Source organism: Drosophila nasuta, chromosome X, assembly GCF_023558535.2.
Source record: "Drosophila nasuta strain 15112-1781.00 chromosome X, ASM2355853v1, whole genome shotgun sequence".
NCBI lineage: Eukaryota > Metazoa > Arthropoda > Insecta > Diptera > Drosophilidae > Drosophila > Drosophila nasuta.
This window is the reverse complement of record NC_083459.1, coordinates 826,637-845,475: the sequence shown is the minus strand read 5'-3', so window position 1 is coordinate 845,475 and position 18,839 is coordinate 826,637. Positions and strand designations below refer to the sequence as shown.

Below are 18,839 nucleotides of genomic sequence, written 5' to 3'. Positions count from 1 at the left end.
TCTTTCCAGTTTAAACTAAAATAATTTTGGTATTTCTTACTATATATTTTACTATTTTTGCATATTTTAAAAATTTTTGAAAATAAAGTGTTAAACACATGTTTATTTTTTTTTTAATATTACTAAAATTAATGAAAGAATTTTCGATATTATATACATTTGGTTTTCGTTAAATTATTTTTAAGGTTGTTTTAGATATTCCTTTAAAATTTTAATATACCACACATTTTTTATATGTTTAAAATAATAAGAGTTCGTTTGTCTTTTGTTTGGCAAAAATATATCTGTATATATTTTTTAATGTATAATATTATAACGTGTACTTATTTATATTTGTTTAAATTGTGTTCTAATTCCATAATTTCGCTATCGATCGCGACACTCGCTGAGTTTGCAAAGATCCAAAATAGTATTGGAAGTATGTGTGTACCGAATTTGCATACGCAATAATATGAACATCGATTAGTTGTTTGACATCGATATCAATTAAAATATCGGCTAAAAAAGCGACGCTCAATCTTTTTACCATCATTAATAAGTTTGCATAGTTCTGTGGTGGAGTTGCGACGCAATTCAGCGCGATTGATTCGCCAAAAAGTGATTGTGAAATAATATTGTGAAATTAGATCATTGCAAGACGAGTTGCTTACGCAAATTGACAGGTATGTCAAATGACAAGAATCTTCGCATAAACCTTATTCACATCTTAACTCAATAAACAAAAATGTTGGTGTTCAAATTTGTGTACAATTTCTGCGGCGTAGTTGCATTCTGGCGCCATGTGGAAAATTTTTTTGAGAAAGCAAATGGGAATTAAGACATTCTAGGAATTACATAAGTGACAATCAATGAGATTTGAAATGGTAGAGATTTTACAGAAGGATCAATCAAGTTTAATTAGAAGAAATACAATTTAAATCAAAGTGTTTTCGATAAAATAAATTTGTGTACAATAAGTTTTAACACATTTGCTACACTGTGCGGCGTCTTTGCATTCTGGCGCCATGTAGAAAATTTTTTTGAGAAAGCAAATGGGAAATAAGACATTCTAGGAATTACATAAGTGACAATCAATGAGATTTGAAATGGTAGAGATTTTACAGAAGGATCAATCAAGTTTAAATAGCATGAATGTAGTATACTATACTCTCAATAAGCAAAATGTTTTTATTAAAATGCGTTTGTGTATTACAAGGTTAATCACATATGCACCACTGTGCGGCGTCGTTGCGTTTTGGCGCCATGTGCCAGATTTTTTTTTAGCAATGTGATACAATGAGACATACATATTTAAAAGAAGGAACAATCAAGTTTAAATGGCAGGAACTTTGTACTATGTATGTATATTTATAATACACTGTATTCTCAATGTCTTTTCGGTAAAATACGTTTGTGTACAATAGAATTTGCCACTCGGTGCGGCGTCGCTGCATTTTGGCGCCATGTGGAAGGCTTTCTAGGAACTAAGTGGCAATTGATGAGATTTGAAATGATTTTGATTTTGAAGAAAGAAGCAATCAAATTTAAATAGTAAGAATACAATATAAAGTAAAGTGTTTTCTATAAAATAAATTTGTGTACAATAAGTTTCAACACATTTTCTCCACAGTGCGGCGTCGCTACATTCTGGCGCCATGTGGAAGATTTTTTTTTTTGAGCAATGTGAAAAATGTAAATCAATGATACAGAGACTTAAAAGAAGTATCATTCATGTTTAACTAACAGAAATGTAGTACACTATACTCTCAATTAGCAAAATGTTTTCGTTCAAATAAATTTGTGTACCCATCACATTTCATCATCACATTTGCACCACTGTGCGGCGTCGTTGCATTCTGGCGCCGTGTGGAAGACTTTCTAGGAACTAAGTGTGAATCGCTGAAATTTGTAATGATGGAGATTTTGAAGAAGGAAGAATCAAGTTTAAATAGGTCGAATATAAGTTAAAGCAAAGTGTTTTCGTTGAAATAAATAAATGTGCAATAAGTTCCATTACATTTGCTCCACTGTGCGGCGTCGTTGAGTTTTGACGCCATGTAACGCATTTCTCATTTGTGAGAAAAACAAATGTGAATCGATGAGATTTGAACGAAGAACTAATCAAGTTTAGCTGTCAGGAATGTATTATACTATATATGTATATGTATTTTCTTTGTAATATTTATGCTTCCGTTTTGGGTTCTCAGAGTGTTTGTTGGCCAGTTGAACGCCCACTGAATGGCGCCACAAATTACAAAGGCGTCGTGTGCTGTGTAACAGAGTCCGATCTCAGTCTTCCTCTTACAATTGCAATCGCAATCCTAGTCTGAGTTTCAGTCTGAGTCTCAGTAGTTGTGCCTTGTCTCCTGTCAGCATTTGCTAGCCACGTGCGCAATGTGAGAGAGAAAGAGAGAGAGGGAAGCGGTAGAAGGTGTTGTTGTTGTTGTTGTTGGTGGCTTCCTGTCGCCAATTTGCTAAACGGTCACCGCGGATTGCATTAAGATGGGGCAGAGGATGGGGCACCCAAAAAGGCGACGAATACTCGATAGCTGGACGACAAGCTGATCAAACAGTTCAGAGCTGTTTTGCATAAAACCCAACCGAAGAGAGAGAGTCAAATGCCAAACGCCAAAGAGAAGCGAGTCCATTGGTTATCCCATTGTCTTCGAGTCAAAGAACAAAACTAAGAAAAGTGAAGAAATTTGTATTGTAAATATTTAAGTCATATTTAAAGCTATTTGCTGTTCAAATTGCGCAGCTTCGATTTACATTATTGAGAAATTTCCAGGGATGCAATTCAAATCGATTCGATTATTTGTTCAACTTTTGATGCAACTCTAGCCAAATTTTTATTTATTTTTTTTTCATACTTTGCACTTCATAATTACATTTTATTTGCACTTGGCAATCGATTATTTTATTTTATTTATTTCTTATTGAATTATGATTTAGAGTTAATAATAATGTTTGATCTTTTTATTTGATTCTTTAGCTTAATTTTGATTTATAGTTAACAATGATGAATTGAATTCATGATTACATTTCATTTGCACTTGACTTATGATTTGGAGTTAGTAATGTTTGATGTTTTTAATCGATTTCTTAAGTCAATTTTGATTTATAGTTAATATTATGTTAATTAGCAACATTGCAATGCATTCAAAATGATTCTCAAACGAATTTGAATTGGATTCGATTATTTTATTGTGTGTCTAAGTTTCAGTATTGACTCTTTAGCTCAATTTTGATTTATAGTTAACAATAATGAATTGAATTCATGATTACATTTTATTTGCATTTGACAATCGATTCTATTTAATTTATTGTTGACTCTTTAATTCAATTATGATTTGGAGTTAGTAATAATGTTTGATGTTTCTTGTCGTTTCTTTAACTTAATTTTGATTTATAGTTAATAATTAGCAGTTTTGTGAAAGAATTTGAATTGTTCGAATTTGCTGATCGTTCAGTTGAAGATGCCCTTTATCTTTAGTGTAGGGTATTTCTGGTTGCTTGTTGCTGCTTTTGTGAATGACTTGACAATGTATTCGTGAGTGTGAGTGTGAGTGTGATTCGCGAGTGCGAGTGTGAGTGTGTGTATTCTGTTTTCTTGAGTTGCAATGCAGTGAAGTCCAGACTGTGGCTAGTTTGTTGCTTCGGATTGTTTATTTTAGTTGGCTTTATGGTTATGGATGCAGATACAGATACAGATACAGATACACAAACACAAACACACACTCACACATACGTACAGTAGCCGAAAACAGAGACAGGGACCAAAAAGTTTACAGCAAACAGCAGAGTTGTTGGTGCTCACTGGTTGCCACTGGTTGCAGCAGAGAGTAGCAACAACAGTAGCAATGGATTTGCATGTAGTACATGAAAACCGTGATCTCCAATTTGTTGTTGTTCAAGTTGAGAGGAGTGTGGCATATATATGTGTGTGTGTGTGTGTGTGTGTGTGTGTGTGTGTGCAGTCGAGTCGAGTTAAGTCGCATCGCATCGCATCGCGTTGCCAGAAACGAATTGAAATGCTTACAGGGCCTGATCTTGGATTCCCGCCGTACTTGGGCTACATGCCAAAAAGTTTGTAACATTATTTTAAGGTGCCGGCTTCGGGTCTGAGCTGAGCTGAGCTAAGCTGAGTTGCAGCAGCAGCAGCAGCAGCAGCTTCGTTGCAAGTTGTCAAGCTTGCCATGGCAAATTTGCGATCAAGCGACAACAACAGTGACAACATGAGCCAGTGACGACCGCTGTCCAATCTCCCCCCTCCTCCCCTTCCTCTCCCGTTGCTCCCCTGTTGAGCAAGCTGTGAACTGCAAGCAAGCTCAGTTCAGTTCAGTTCTGCAGCCTTCTTGGGTTTCAACGCTGTACATCACGTTGCCTTGTATCGAACCCAAGTGCAACACGGACTCTGCACGCAGACTCATCTCTCTTCTTCTGTCTCTCTCTCTCTCTCTGTCTCTGTCTCTGTCGCCAAATCCAAGTGCACATCTTTGTGACTTTGTCTTGGACTCGAACTCGGTCTGTGTCTTTGACTCCCTATAGCGAGTCAGCAGCATCAGCAACGGGGCCGAACTTTATTGACCATATTGATTGCTGCTGTATTGATCGCTTGTTGCTGATAAACAACAAATGGCCGGGGCATGCTGCAACACACACAGTTGGATGCTTCACACACTGATGTTGCATGCACCTTTCGCTCTCTGCTTTATGATGATGAGCTGCAGTCTTCTCCATGAATTTCACGCGTGTTTCCACGCCGAGTGTTTAACGCGATCAGCGGGATTATATTAAGTTTGCAAATATATAATAAAATATTGTTATACTTCTTTTTAAGTGCTTTATTCGTTTGCCAACATAATTTACAACAATTATATAACAAATTATAACTAAAGAAACATCATAAATATAGGAGTTAGTAGACTAAAGACTATTTATTCTTATTATTATTATTATAGTAATTATTATTAGTGTTACAAAATTATTAAATAAATACTATATTTGGTATATCGACATTATAATACATTAAAAATACACCACAGAGTAGTAAGTATCATGAATGCTTTGAAATTTACCCTCTTTGTATTATTTTTGTATATTCAAATATACCGATTAAATCATTGTTATATTCCACCTTTTCTTGTATATCATATAAAGAATACTTCTTGGAATAAATATTTCAAACATCAGCCATTATTTCATAATGCATTCATAGTTTAATTGGAGCAGTTTTTTAGCGGAAGAATTTTTGAATGTGGTTCAATTTGAAATGACAATCAATTGTATATACGAAATCAATTTAGTGTCCAACTTCAACAATAAACTTGCTAATCTTTTGCTATAGAATAAACATCTATCACATGAGAGTGTAAATATTTGTGAAAAATTCAAAATTGTCTGAAAAAAAAAGTTGGCAATAATTTTTTAAACTTGGCATGAAAGAAGCTTGATAATAGACTACATTTTTGTTTATTTCTTTTATTAATTATTACAATAAATAATAAATTCTTTAAAGCTTTACAACTGTCGCTATTTGGTATCATTATGTAAAAGATATGCACACAAAAACTTGTATTATTATTATTGAACACCATTATCAAAAATTATCCTATTTTTAACAAAAAACCTTTTACTTCTAACATTTCCTGACAAACAGATCTTACCGCATTTTATTTTGGAGCGTGTTTCGAAAAATCGTGATATATATTTTTCAAAGATTTATTTTTATTAACAAAGTATCATAAAATTAATGAAAAAGGGAAAAATATCTTACAAACCTAATTACTTTAGTTAAATATCATTTAAATTTTTTAAAGAATACAAAATCGTGATTTGTTTGTATACAAATATAATAAAATGAAAGAAAAATGGATTTATATCATACTAACTTCATTAATTTAGTTAAATATTTTAATTTGAAGATATATTTTTCAAAGATTTGTTTTAATAAAAAAATATAATAAAATTAAAGAAAAAGGAAAAATATCTTACCAACTTAATTTATTTAGTTAAATATTTTTAATCGAAGATATCTTTGTCAAATAAGAATAATTCTTTCAAAAGTATTTCTACATATTTTATTACTCTAAAAGGGTGATCCGATGTTGAAGATCGATAGGGTTTTGGAATCATTTCGGCATGCCAAAGTAGCTCGTAAAAGCGATCGTAAAATCGAGAACGTGTAAACGAACGTTGTTGTTGCTAGTGACGGCTTCTGACCAGGCCCACAAAACAGCGGGTGGTTGTCTCTGTTGTCTCTTTTGGCTGCCGGTTGCCAGTTGCCAGTTGCCAGCTTCGTTGCCTGCCTGTCTGATGTCTGATGTCTGTTGTCTGGTGGCTGTGTTTTTGGTCGAGGGGCACGTTTGCATATTCATAATTTTGAGTTGGATTTATCAATTGCTCATCTCGGTCATGAAAACGCATAAACATTTCAAAGTGCCTGGCGCGGGTCAATAATTTGACATGAACGAAACAATACGCAGATACAGCTGCTTAGAGAGAGAGAGAGAGAGAGAGAGAGATGCTCAAAGAGATACAGAAGAGGCTGTCTCTACTCAACTCAGCTCTTCTCAGCCTTGCGCCATTCGATGAAGTGTGAATAATTGAAAGTTTGCAACCCGGGGGCGTAGAGCCCCTGAAGCTGAAGACTGCAGAAGACGAGGACTTAAGCGTGAGGTGAAGGCTGTGAAGACTGAGGTTAAGGCTGAAGCTGAAGCTGCCTCAAAGTTGTCTACAAACAACAGGCAAGCAAACACTAGACTCTGGGCATCGTCTAGCGCTGAAGAGGCGCACGAAGATCAAGAGCAACACAGCAGCAGGTAGCTCAAGAGAGAGAGAGAGAGAGAGATGAGAGAAAGGCTGGGAGACCAGAGATAAACTATCTCCAAGTGCCCTTTCGCATAGAATTCAATTTCGTTGTAGTCGCCCACACAGACAAAAGTAAGAGAGGGAGATTTGCCCTCAGCCTCAGCCCACGCCCACATGTAGAGGACTTGTTGTTGCATTTGATTTTTAGCCATGGCCATAAAATGTTCGCAGTTGCCTCTGTCTCTGTCTCAGCCTGTTGCATGCCACGTTGGCAATTTTGTAATTAATTTATTGCCCCAGGCGGCATCAAGAAATTGTCGCAAACTCTCGCGACGTGTCAAAACTATTTTTAATTGGAATGCCCGAGACTTTTGTCCGTCTGTCTGTCCGTCTGTCCGTCTGTCTGTCTGTCTGTCTTGTCTGACCTGAGCCAAGTGCAGCAGCAGCAGAAGAAAGTGAAAGATCTGCAAGTGATCGTAAAGTTGGCAAGATCAAAGTGCTTTTTGAGTGCTTTCGTTTCTATTTTCTGCGCTTTAATTGATACTTCTTTTTTGTTGTTGCACACACACACACATACACAGCAATGTTGCAGCACCGTTGTGTCTGCCGCCTTGCAGCTTGCAGCATGCAGCATGCAGCATGCAGCATGTAGTATATGACTAATGCACCACTCAATAGACACTAAAGATGCATTACGATCTCCGGGGCTGAGCGAATTGCATTTTAATGCAAATTTGGTGTCAACGCAATATCGACCATGACAGGCAGCGCCAGGCGGCGATCAACGACGCTCTTTTCCAGTTTTGCAGTTTTGCTGCATGCCCCACAACAAGCGCAACGCAACGCAACGCAACGCTCACGCACTCACTGTAGATCGCTTTTTTTTCGTAAGTGGCAACTGTGGCAACTTTGCTTTGCCAACTGCTTGGTGTTAAAGTGACTGATTAAGTTCTGCGTTCTGCGTTGTTCGTTGTTCGTTGTTGTTGTTGCTGTTGTCGAGACTCTCGTTGTTGCTGTTGTTGCTCTGGCTGCTGCTGCTGCTGGTGCTGCTGACGCTAAACGAATTATACGCTTACGTAGGTGGCAGACACTCAGGCAGGCAACCAAGCAGACACTGCACAGCCAGCCCCTCGCTCTTACCCCTCTCTTCCCTCTGTCTTGCTTCGCTCCTTTGCAGTCGCATAATCATATAGAACCAAATGAATTGAGACGCGCCACAGAGTTATAAATATTGTCGCCTGGTTGGGGCGTTAGTCGCATCTCAGTTCCTTGCATTCTCTTTCTCTTTCTGTTTCCCACTCCCTATCTCCCTCAGTGTCTGTCTGTGTGGGCGTCACGCTTCATGCAGGCCCACTTGCATGCCACAAAATCGAAGCATACACCAAGTTACAAGGCCCACAAATTGAATCGCAATTTCTGTTTTGCTAAATACCAAAAGTTGTGCCTGCTTTTTGCAATCGATCTTATGTGATGTGGAATCATTTCTAAAGTTCTCTTTTCACTTTAAATCTAACTCTCGATCATCAATGGAACAATGCTACATCGCTACTCATTCATTATCACTGTACCAAATTAAATGAAAGATACTGAAATACACCGAAGGTTAACTTTGGTATAAAGCAGAAATATACCAAATTGTTAAGCAAAGCAAACACCCGACTGCCGAAAGTCCGTCTTTTGCAATCGATCTTATGTGATGTGGAATCATTTCTAATGTTCTCTTTCCACTTTAAATCTAACTCTCGATCTCCAATGCAAAATTAAAACACGAAAGCTACATCGCTACTCATTTTTACTGAACCAAAGATACTAAAATACACCGAAGGTTTACTTTGGTATATGAACATAGTACGAAATATATCAGATTGTTAAGCCAAGCAAAGACCTGACTTGCATTTAAGTGATCTTGAATTATTAAAGAAGTTCTCCAACATTTGACTTGTAATTTAGCTCTTGATCACCTTTCAATATACCTAATTAATATATCCAAAAATATTAAGATATACTAAATGCTATAATTGACATAGTATATATTATATATACGAAGACCGACTGCCGTAAGTGGTTCCTGCATTTTGCCATCGATCTTAAGTGATCCTAATAGTACGATCTAAATTTTATAAATGGTGCTAATCACAAACAATTGAGTTTTTTAGTTTTAATATGGTTCTTTTCCTTTTCTTTTTATGTTCAACTACTTTATGTTTTATGCAAATAATTCTTAAATTGTTTTTATCTTTATTTCCACAGAAATCGGAACTCTCTTTGAAAGGTAAGAGAAGCTAAGCCTTTATCATTTTTATATTTCACATAGTTCACATGGTTTATTGCTATATAAAATAATAATAATTACAAACTATTTTATGTCAATAAAATAAATACTATCTCAGATCAAGAACTGCATGTAATATTCCTGTACTTTCGACTTACCATATTTTCGGATGACAACTAATAAAGTCATAAAGATTTGTTTTTGAAGATCCGGAGTCGATTTATGAGCACCAACCGACCTCCGCGTGGATTTTATGGCTTTTCCTGTCACAGAAAGAACTCTTCAGCTACCGCGTTGCATAAGACTCAGTTTAGACTTGGACTAGTAGTTATTGTAGTTGGTTGGGTATAGATAGGATCTCTGTGCCTCCGGGTGTAATTGAAACCTTTGCTACGTCGTCGGCTTTATGACGATCGTAAAACTATGGCCTTCGGCTACTGTCCGATTGTTGGGAATTCTTAAGAGGTGCTACCTGAATGGTTCGGGCGGCTGTTTAATTGCCATTTTGTGAACTTCTTCGATTTGCTGGTCCATTCAGTGAAATGCAGTGCAGTTCGGTCATTGATGTTTATCGGTTTATCGGTGAAAGTTTTACGACTTGTCGTTACGCTCGTTATGCCAGCCAAGCCCTCAAGTTTTACGGCTCTTTTTCGCCAGTTATCGAGTTTCGGAATCGCTCATTCACCTGACTTGGGCGTGAGAGCCGAATCCAAAGTGCGCGGGAAACCAATCGAATCCTATAAAAACATAGACATCAAAATATGTTGTCGCAACTCAAGGAGGAGGAATTTGCCGAAAGAGTTTTGTTAATCCTGAAGTTTCATCATTTTTATTACGAAAGGAAAGCATCTTATTTTTAACTCAAAGAAGACTTGTTATTATTCTCTGATTATTAAAATAGTTATCTAATTACTTAAGATAATAGGATATCATAATAGAAAATGCAGTTTTTAATAAAACCGAACCATTGAGCTAATATTCTTTCAAAATAAATAAGAAATACCAAAATATACCGAAGGTTATAAGTAAAACTTATTTTTAACTAAAAAGATAAGTTCTTTAACAATTAATAGAAAAGGTGAACAACATTATCGCAATTAATCTTGTTAAAAAATCCAGATTTAGATTTCTTATATAATTTTAGTTGGTTTATGATTTGTTTTTATAAATAATGTAATAAAATTAAAAAAAAGGCGGTTTATATTTTATTAACTTAATAATGTTAGTTGAATATTTTTATTTAAAGATAGCTTTTTCAAATAATAATTCCTTCTAACGCATTTTTATATAGAATCATTTCATTGTAAGGCAAAAATCGTCTGATGCAGTTGATTTTTAGTTTCTTTGGTTGATAATATATGATAATATAGTGAATTTTATACTTTCGGAACATATTAAGAATAATACCGGACTGTTCAGCGCAGTTCGACTGTAGCTTTCTTGTTTTTGACTCATCTTAAAGTACTATATGGAATCTTTTAAATGTATCCCTAGTTGATTATTTAAATACTGTTTTTTATGTTTGCACATTTCACCTCTTATTAATCGAGTCTTCATGGGTTTTATGCATTACTCCATTCACGATTTCAGGGCGAGCATTAAGTCGAACCTGCTGTGCTCTTAACTCTAACTCTTGGTCCTTACTTCCTTTCTTTTTCTTGTGGGCAGCTACTTAGCCCAACTTCTTTGGCCGCATCCTTGGCAGAGCTTAAATCGTTAATCTATTGTCATCCCCAGTTCAAAAGGAATTGGCAGGCAAACGGTTTTCAATAGTTGGCATCCAATTTGGATTTTTATTGCTTCCTGTCGCTCGCCAGCTTCCTGTGCGACAAACCTCGTTCCTGTATTGTTCCCCCCTTGCTCCATCGAACCCGATTCCCCCGTGATTGTATGTCAGTGCATTGGGTTGGGCTCCTCTTCACTCCTCTCCACTCATCTGCTCTCTTTTCTTTCGTTTTTTATTATATTTTTTGTGCACTGCAATCGCATTTCAAAAGCGGGCGACTTAATCGAGCAAAATAAACCGTTTTCATATGCTCGAATTGAGGCAAACACGTCGCATTACACGGTGACAGAGGCGTGTTAGACAGCAAGGGCTGGAGAGGGGGGGGCGTGCTCTCCTGGGGGGAATTACGTTCAGCATTTAACCAGAGGCCGGTTCAGGCTCCTCATCATCGTCATCGTCATCATCATCGTCAGCTTTGTTGTTATGTGCTGCTTTCTTCGCCTTTATTGCGTGTGCCGAAATGCGCGAAATCTCTCAAGTCTTTTCTTCTTCAGCTTCTTTGTTGTTGTTGTTCTTGCTGTTGTTGTTGTTGTTGTTGTTGTGGTGGTGGTGGTGTGTGAGGAGCCTTTGTCAAAGGATTATCGCTTGGCATATTTTGTTGTTGCTGGCTGGCAGGATGAGCAGAGGCAACAGCTGAGCCTTGGCTTGCTCTGCTTTTGCTCTGCTAATGAGCTGTGCATTGTGGATCGTTTTTCTCTCTCTCTCTCTCTGCGTCTCTCTTTCGTGATGACTTTGACAGTGTGCAATATGCGTTGATTTTTTATGGCCTTCAATTTGAAGCTGGGTTGAAATGGAGTCAAAGTCGAAATCGCAGTTGGAGTCGAACATCTTCCTCTCTCTCTCTTTCGTTCTCTCTCTTCGTTGGACTCTCTTTTGGGCTTGCGCTGGTTCGGCTTCGTTTGGCGTGTTGATCTCAAAATGCAGATAATAATTATTTCAATATGTGTGACTGAGTTTGGCTGACGGACTGGCAGCAGCAACAGCAAAAAGGGAAGCAGAGAGTGTGTGTGTGCGTGTATGTGTGTGGTAGGGGGGACGCAATGCCAATGGCATCGTTGTGTCTCTTCATGATCGTCATGATCATCATTATTATGCGAATGGATCAAAACCGTGAAGCCGCCAAGCAAATGTCTGCGTCTCAGTTCATTTTTTTGTTTTTGTTTTTGTTTTTGCATGTGCTTCTTTGGGGTTGTTCTTGTGGTTGTTGTTGTTGTTCTTTTCGCTTAATCACTTGTAGAAAGAGAGAGAGAGAGAGCGAGAGCATCGGCTGGCGGCGGTTTTAAGTTGAAAATTGAATTTCTTAGAATTACAAAAACAAAAAACAACTACAGCAATAATATTAACAACAACTGCGAAACCGAAGAGCAATATCAACAAGCGCTCGCAGAGGAGGAAGAATTCAGTGCGTCGTTGGCATGGAAGCAGCAGTTGAAGTTGGAGAGTTGAGAGTTGAGCGCTGAGCCAACCACCGCAAAGTTCTTCATCGGCTTCAGTTTTCACTTTTTGGACCAACGTTTCCCCCCCATCTTCTACTCCCTCCTGCTCCTCCTCCTCCTCCGCCGCCCACGCAATCAACGACCTCAATGGGCTTCATTTCATTGCATTGCATTAATTTTGCCAATTAAAAAGTAAATAGAGCCTGCATCCTTAGCCACACAAACACACACACACACACACACACGTACACACGCAGGCACAAGAAAAACAAACATGCATCCGCCCCCAAAGCTTCGCAGCTTCAGCTCTTTTCCCTTTATTATTCCCATTCCATATTCCATTGACTGGAACGCTACTTTTTGGGCGTGCAAAACTTTTCAATACAATTTAATCCAATCTGCACACACACACGCACACATACACACATCTGTTTTACAACTTCACATTTAGAGCAGCAGCTTCGTTCGTTGCCTGGGCGCCGCGTATGTCAATCACTTGGAGAGCAAGCGAACGAAGAAGAGACAGAGACAGAGAGAGAGAGAGAGAGAGAGAGAGAGAGAGAGAGTGTGTGAAGTCCCGTTAAGAACTCTAGCTGGCAGGCCACACAAATCATTGCAATTGCCAGCGAAAAAGCACGGTGCACAGTGGTACCCAACATAAAATAAAATCTCTTGTATAGTTAAAGCAGAAGACCACACAGATCGTTGACAATAATATTTTGTGAAGTTCGAGACAATTTTGTATATACATACATACATATATTATATACAGATTGCATTTGAAATTTAAATAGGCTTTTTTTCATTTTAAAAACTCTTTTTCCTAAATAATTGAATGATTGAACATAAAATAAAATTTCTTGCATAGTCAAAGCAAAAGATCACGCAGATCGATAGCAATATTCGCAAACTAGTTGGTCAAGTTTAAGATAATTGAGTTGAAATTAAAAGCGCTTTCGTTTAGCATTCGAGAAACTCTTATAAATACATGAATTATTTTAATTAGAAAATTACATACATTTTTTGAATTGGTAAACACTTTTATTAATTTTTATTATTTTGTTTGAAAAGTTGTTAGTGAATTTTAAAATAATTGAAGCAAAGAAAAGTGTTTATTAAAAAACTAGATATAAGATTGCATAGGATTGCCTTAGAAAAGGAATTTGTGCAAATAATGAGTGAAGGAAAAGTTAATTTAAATTTACGTTTCTATAAAATATTTCAGTTTCAATAAATTTATTATTGTTAAATTAAGTTAGTCTTTTAATAACATTTACAAATGATATTTGTTATTTTATTTGCCTATTGTAATAATTAGTGTGCAATATTTTAAGAGATTGTAAGCCATCAGCCATCAATGCTAACATATTTATTTATATTATGCAAGAAATGTGTACTTTCAAGACTTAGTATCATATATTTAATTTGAGTTTGTTATCAACACGATTTCATTTTTTTGTGGTTCAGAAATCTTTTTAAAAACATTTACAAATGATATTTGTTATTTTATTTGCCTATTGGAATAATTAGTGTGCAATATTTTAAGAGATTGTAAGCCATCAGCCATCAATGCTAACATATTTATTTATATTATGCAAGAAATGTGTACTTTCAAGACTTAGTATCATATATTTCATTTGAGTTTGTTATCAACACGATTTCATTTTTTTGTGGTTCAGAAATGTGTCAACAATCGTTTAAGGATCTTTATTAATTGCGACTTTAACGAAAGTGTTTTGCAGATCTCTGTCAAATTGAATGCATTATAAATATTAAAAGTAAGGACAACTACTGTGTAGACTTGGCAAGTCTCTGCCTGCCATTTGCCCCACTGTGCGCACACAATTAAAACCGCAAGGCAATAAGAAGATGCGTTGCCCGCGTTGCCAACGTCGTCGACGTTGTTGTAGTCATTATTGGCGGTGTCAATACCTTCACAACGCCCCGCAAATTGCTTATGACACACACACACACACCACCTAAGCGAATGTGTGGGAGAATGAGCGAAAGAGAGAGAGAGAGAGAGAGGGAAAGAGCGCTTACACATGTCCCGTGCCCAGCAGGCCAAAGTGTTTTTGGGGCGTTCATTTTGCCGTTTGCCGTTTGCCGTTTGCCGCTTTCTGTTTTCTTTTTCTCTTTCTGCTGTTGTTGTTTTGGTTTTTGTAGTTCTCTTGTTGTCGTTGGCGGCATTGACAAGCTGAACGATTGACGAGCTCAAAACTGACTGACTGACTGAGTGACTGACAATCTTCTTGGGCGCCCAGTCGTAGCGTGGCGCAATTGTCTTAGCCGCCCAACTGCGTATCGCATATCGCACCTGATGATGGCATGCGGGATGGTAGAAGGGGGTTGGGGGATGGGGGATGGCCGTTGCTCTGCCACTCCGAGTGTGCCCCATTGTGGGGCGACCAACCATTCGTATAATTGTCGATGCGTTAAGGTAATTGTACACCTTGTACACCACATTCAAGCAAAGGCAAAGGCAAGGCCGACCCATTTATACTAGACTGACTATAAAATCCACTTTGCATCTCCGTCTCCGTCTCTGTCTTTGCCTTCGTTGTCGTTGTCGTTGTATCTCTCTATCTGTATCTATTATTTGTATCTTTAGTTTTCGGTTTTCGGTTTTGTGGCTTTAGTTGAGCTTCTGTTCAATGCCGCGCATCGTTTTCTAAGTATTGCGTTTGTCGTCGACATATTGACGTCACGCTCTGGCGCCTACAAGTGCCACGCCCCCACCCCCCCTCCACCCACTGAGGAAAAAGAGCATTTAAAATGTAGCCAATTTGGAGTTTGGTTTTTGACTTTTAGTCTTTTAGTGTTTGGTCTGATTTGCTAGATTTGATTTCAGGAAATTTCTCTTACACACATGGACGAAAAGACAGGTAGAAAGAGAGAGAGAGAGAGAGAGAGACTCATTCACCTGGCTGAATGGCTCGTTGCATTCGCATGCACATTCACAATCACTCACACATTCACATTCAGATTCGCATTCAGATTTCGGATTCGCATTTGCCTTTTGTGTGATTTGTTGCATTGTCTGAATGCCGTCCGTTTGTTGATGTCTTTTGTTACAATTGAAAAATTATAGCAATTAAATGCATTCTACATTGGTATCCCCACCTCCCCCCCTCCCCCCTCAGCAGTCCCCTCTCTTAGCTCTGTTCACGCTTATGGCTGTCAATTGATAGCCAAGGCTCAGATCGTTTAGTTGCGGGCCATGGTATTAAATTCTGTACATCTGCTTTTGTTAACCCTCTTCTCATAGATTTCATTTAGTTAAGGCTAATGATACCCGAGCACTGCATCTTTAACTACACACTCACACACACACACACACATTTGATGTGCTTATTTTAGCTTTTAAACGGAATCAACTTCAATGCAATTTAACTATTTTCGAATATCATCTTACTTATCATTGTTGCTCTTCATACTTTAGTTAATCTACACATTTCATTTAAGTAAGTTATACAACTAAAAAGAGAATTTCAAAACAATACGAATAGACCTATAAAAGTCCTTATAAAATATTCCCTATTAGCAATAATGAAATATTATTCACTATTCATTGACACGTTGATTTTATATTTATGATTAATAAAGTTTTTATAATAAATCAGATGGTAATATTCGTGGCTTATAAATAAAGTTGCGAAATAATCTTTTAAAAATGTTCAAAATTTGGAATTTCGCAAATATTTTATAAATTAATCCAGTATAATACTGACTAAATTTGTTATTCTTAAATGTAATACACTAAATAAAGATTAATGCATTATGGATATCAAATCATTTAAAAGTTATAGAATTGTATTTATTAAAAAACGATTTGCAAAAATTGTTTAAAATATTGCAGTGGCCCAAATATTATTGATAGATTTATAGATTGAAGAGCGAGATATTTGTTATCATGAGGATGATCGCTGAAGTTGAATGCGGAATTGTCAGAAGAGGCACAAAATATCGCATCGTACTTACATATATGCTGAAGATATAACATATATACATATATATATATATTGCATATATCAGGCAAGTCAAGGGTTTCTTTATTGCTGTTGCTGTTTGTAGTCTTGTGCCTGTTTCGAATTATTTTTATATGCAGTCATCAACAGCTCATATATATTTTTATTGCCAACGCGCTCAGTGAGATATGCATCTGAAACAGAAACGAGTAAAAAACCGAACCGAACAAAAAAAAAAACAGAAAAAAAGGAACAGCAAGCGCAGCGGCTGCTGTTAAAGATGATCGCAATAATGATGTTGCAGATGATAATAATGACAATGATGATGATGATGATGATTGTGACTACTTCTACGTACAGATTTCCAATAAAAATTCGGTCTGTCTCTCGAGTTGCGATGCGATGCGATGAGTTAAGTTCAGTTTTGAGTTAAGTCCGAGTTGAGTCTGAGCTCAGTATTTCATCTGTGTGTGTGTGTGCGTGTGTGTGAGCGAGATTTACACGTTGATATAAGAAATACACAAAAATAACAATAAAGCCAGGCAAAAGGCAGCAGCAGCAGCAGCAAAGGCAACAATGTGTGCCTTCGGTTGTCGATGGCCACAGCAGTTAGTCACTCTCAATCTCCCTCTATCTCTCTCACTCTGTCCCTCTCTCTCTCTCTCTGTTCGCTCTCTTTCTCACAGAACCCCCGCACCTTGTTGAGGCTACCTTTCTCTGCCCTTTGGCCACATTGGGTGTAAAGATTTATTTCTTTATTTGGCAGCCACTTGGAGTTAACTCTTCACTCCCCGCGCCCCGCGCCCCGCTCCCCGCTCCTTACGTTGCGATGTGTCTCTCTGTTTTATTACCAGGAAATTTGTATTTAATACGTTTTTTCCGCGTTTCTGTAGCGTTTCGGGTGCTCTCGCGACATTGTCGCCCTAACGCATTACAGTGGTAACGACAGCATTCAAATGAAATACGCTTCTTCTTCTTCATCTTCTTCTTGTTCTTCTGGTAAACCTGATATTGAACCCCACTGTAGAGAGGAGCCTGCAGTTTATCTGTGCGGCCATCGACACGTGAGACAAGTGGGTCGCTCGCTCGCTCAACTTACAAAATAGTAGTGCCAACTGACTGGTAGCTAAACTTCGTAGAATCGAAATCAATCAGTTCGCAGAAGACCCCAAAGAAACAAACTACGAGTATACTAAAGAGATTCCCTCCTCCTCCTCCTCCTTCTCATATTAAGTGGCTGTAAAAAGTTAGGAAGTCGAGAATCATTAAACAATGATTAATACTTACAAAGATTTCATTCCGCTGAACTTCAGCTGGAGATACACAAAAACAGATTGAGAGCATTTAGCAGAATTGAAAGTTCGTTTGTAGTAACAAACAGAGCAACGACATTATCGGCAACGTGCTTTAAGCAGCTTTTAAGCTTGCTTGATTAATGGCCGCAGTGCTTTTAGCAGCTTTATAAAAATTATTCTAGATTTCTTTTTGCTTTTTGCAATGAAATATGGTTTAAAGGGTTATAGAAATCAATGGTAGTCGATCATGCTTATCTATATATATTTTATCTTATCTATATATATTTTAAGCTTGCTAGATTACTTGGAACGGAGCTTTTAATAGATTTCGTTTTGATATTAAATGTGGATAAAGGGTTAGATTGTACTTGAAAGTCAATGGTAAATCGTACATGCTTTAAGCAGCTTTTAAGCTTGCTTGATTAATGGCCGCAGTGCTTTTAGCAGCTTTATAAAAATTATTCTAGATATCTTTTTGCTTTTTGCAATAAAATATGGTTTAAAGGGTTATATATATCAATGGTAATCGATCATGCTTTAAGTAGCTTTTAAGCTTGCTAGACTAATTGCCACTGAGCTTTTTGCAGCTTTTTAATAGATTTCGTTTTGATATTAAATGTGAGTAAACGGTTATAGTTTACTTGAAAGTCAATGGTAATTTGCACACGGTTTAAGCAGCTTTTAAGTTTGCTTGATTAGTTGCTACAGAGCTTTTAGCAGCTTTATAAAAAGTATTATAGATTTCTTTTCACTTTTTGGATAAAAGATTGAATTGTTCTTGAAAGTTAATGTCAAATCGATCATACTTTAAAGAGCTTTATGAACTTGCTTGATTAATTGCTGCGGAGCTTTAAACAGCTTTTTAACAAACTATTGTAAATTTCTCTTCCTTATTGCAATCAAATGTAGGTAAAGGGTTATATTTTACTTGAAAATCAACTTAAATAAAGTTAACTTCAATTTCGATTTGCCATTAAATCGAAGTTGAAGTTAACTTTTACGGCCTTAATCCGTCATTCAGCGAAAAGCACTTAGCTTGTCGTTTGCATTTGCAACGCTTTCAGCTTGAGGGCTTTGAAGCATTTGCCGCCCCCGCGAATGCTATCGAAATGCAGCAGGTCCGTTGATAATTAAAAGAAAAGGGTCAGCTAGAGGGGAAGTAGCGGGGGATGGGGAAGGAGAAGGCAGCCCCATCGATCAGTTGAAATTAATAAAATACTCAATAAATGCGCTCGAGAAGAAAGCTCATAAAAACGTGTGCAAACAATCGATCAATCAGCAATTTGACAGGCG

At 37.2% G+C, this 18,839-nt stretch overlaps 1 protein-coding gene across 1 annotated transcript in view; it reads left to right on the top strand.

Moving 5' to 3' along the window:
- The first annotated feature begins 553 nt into the window (after window positions 1–553).
- LOC132795731 (uncharacterized) overlaps window positions 554–18,839 on the top strand; it is a 68,187-nt gene continuing 49,901 nt past the window's right edge. Inside the window, exons 1-2 of the mRNA XM_060806603.1 lie at window positions 554–662; window positions 9,040–9,061. The gene's annotated coding sequence lies outside the window, so the exon portion shown is untranslated. The remainder of the gene's footprint in view (window positions 663–9,039; window positions 9,062–18,839) is intronic.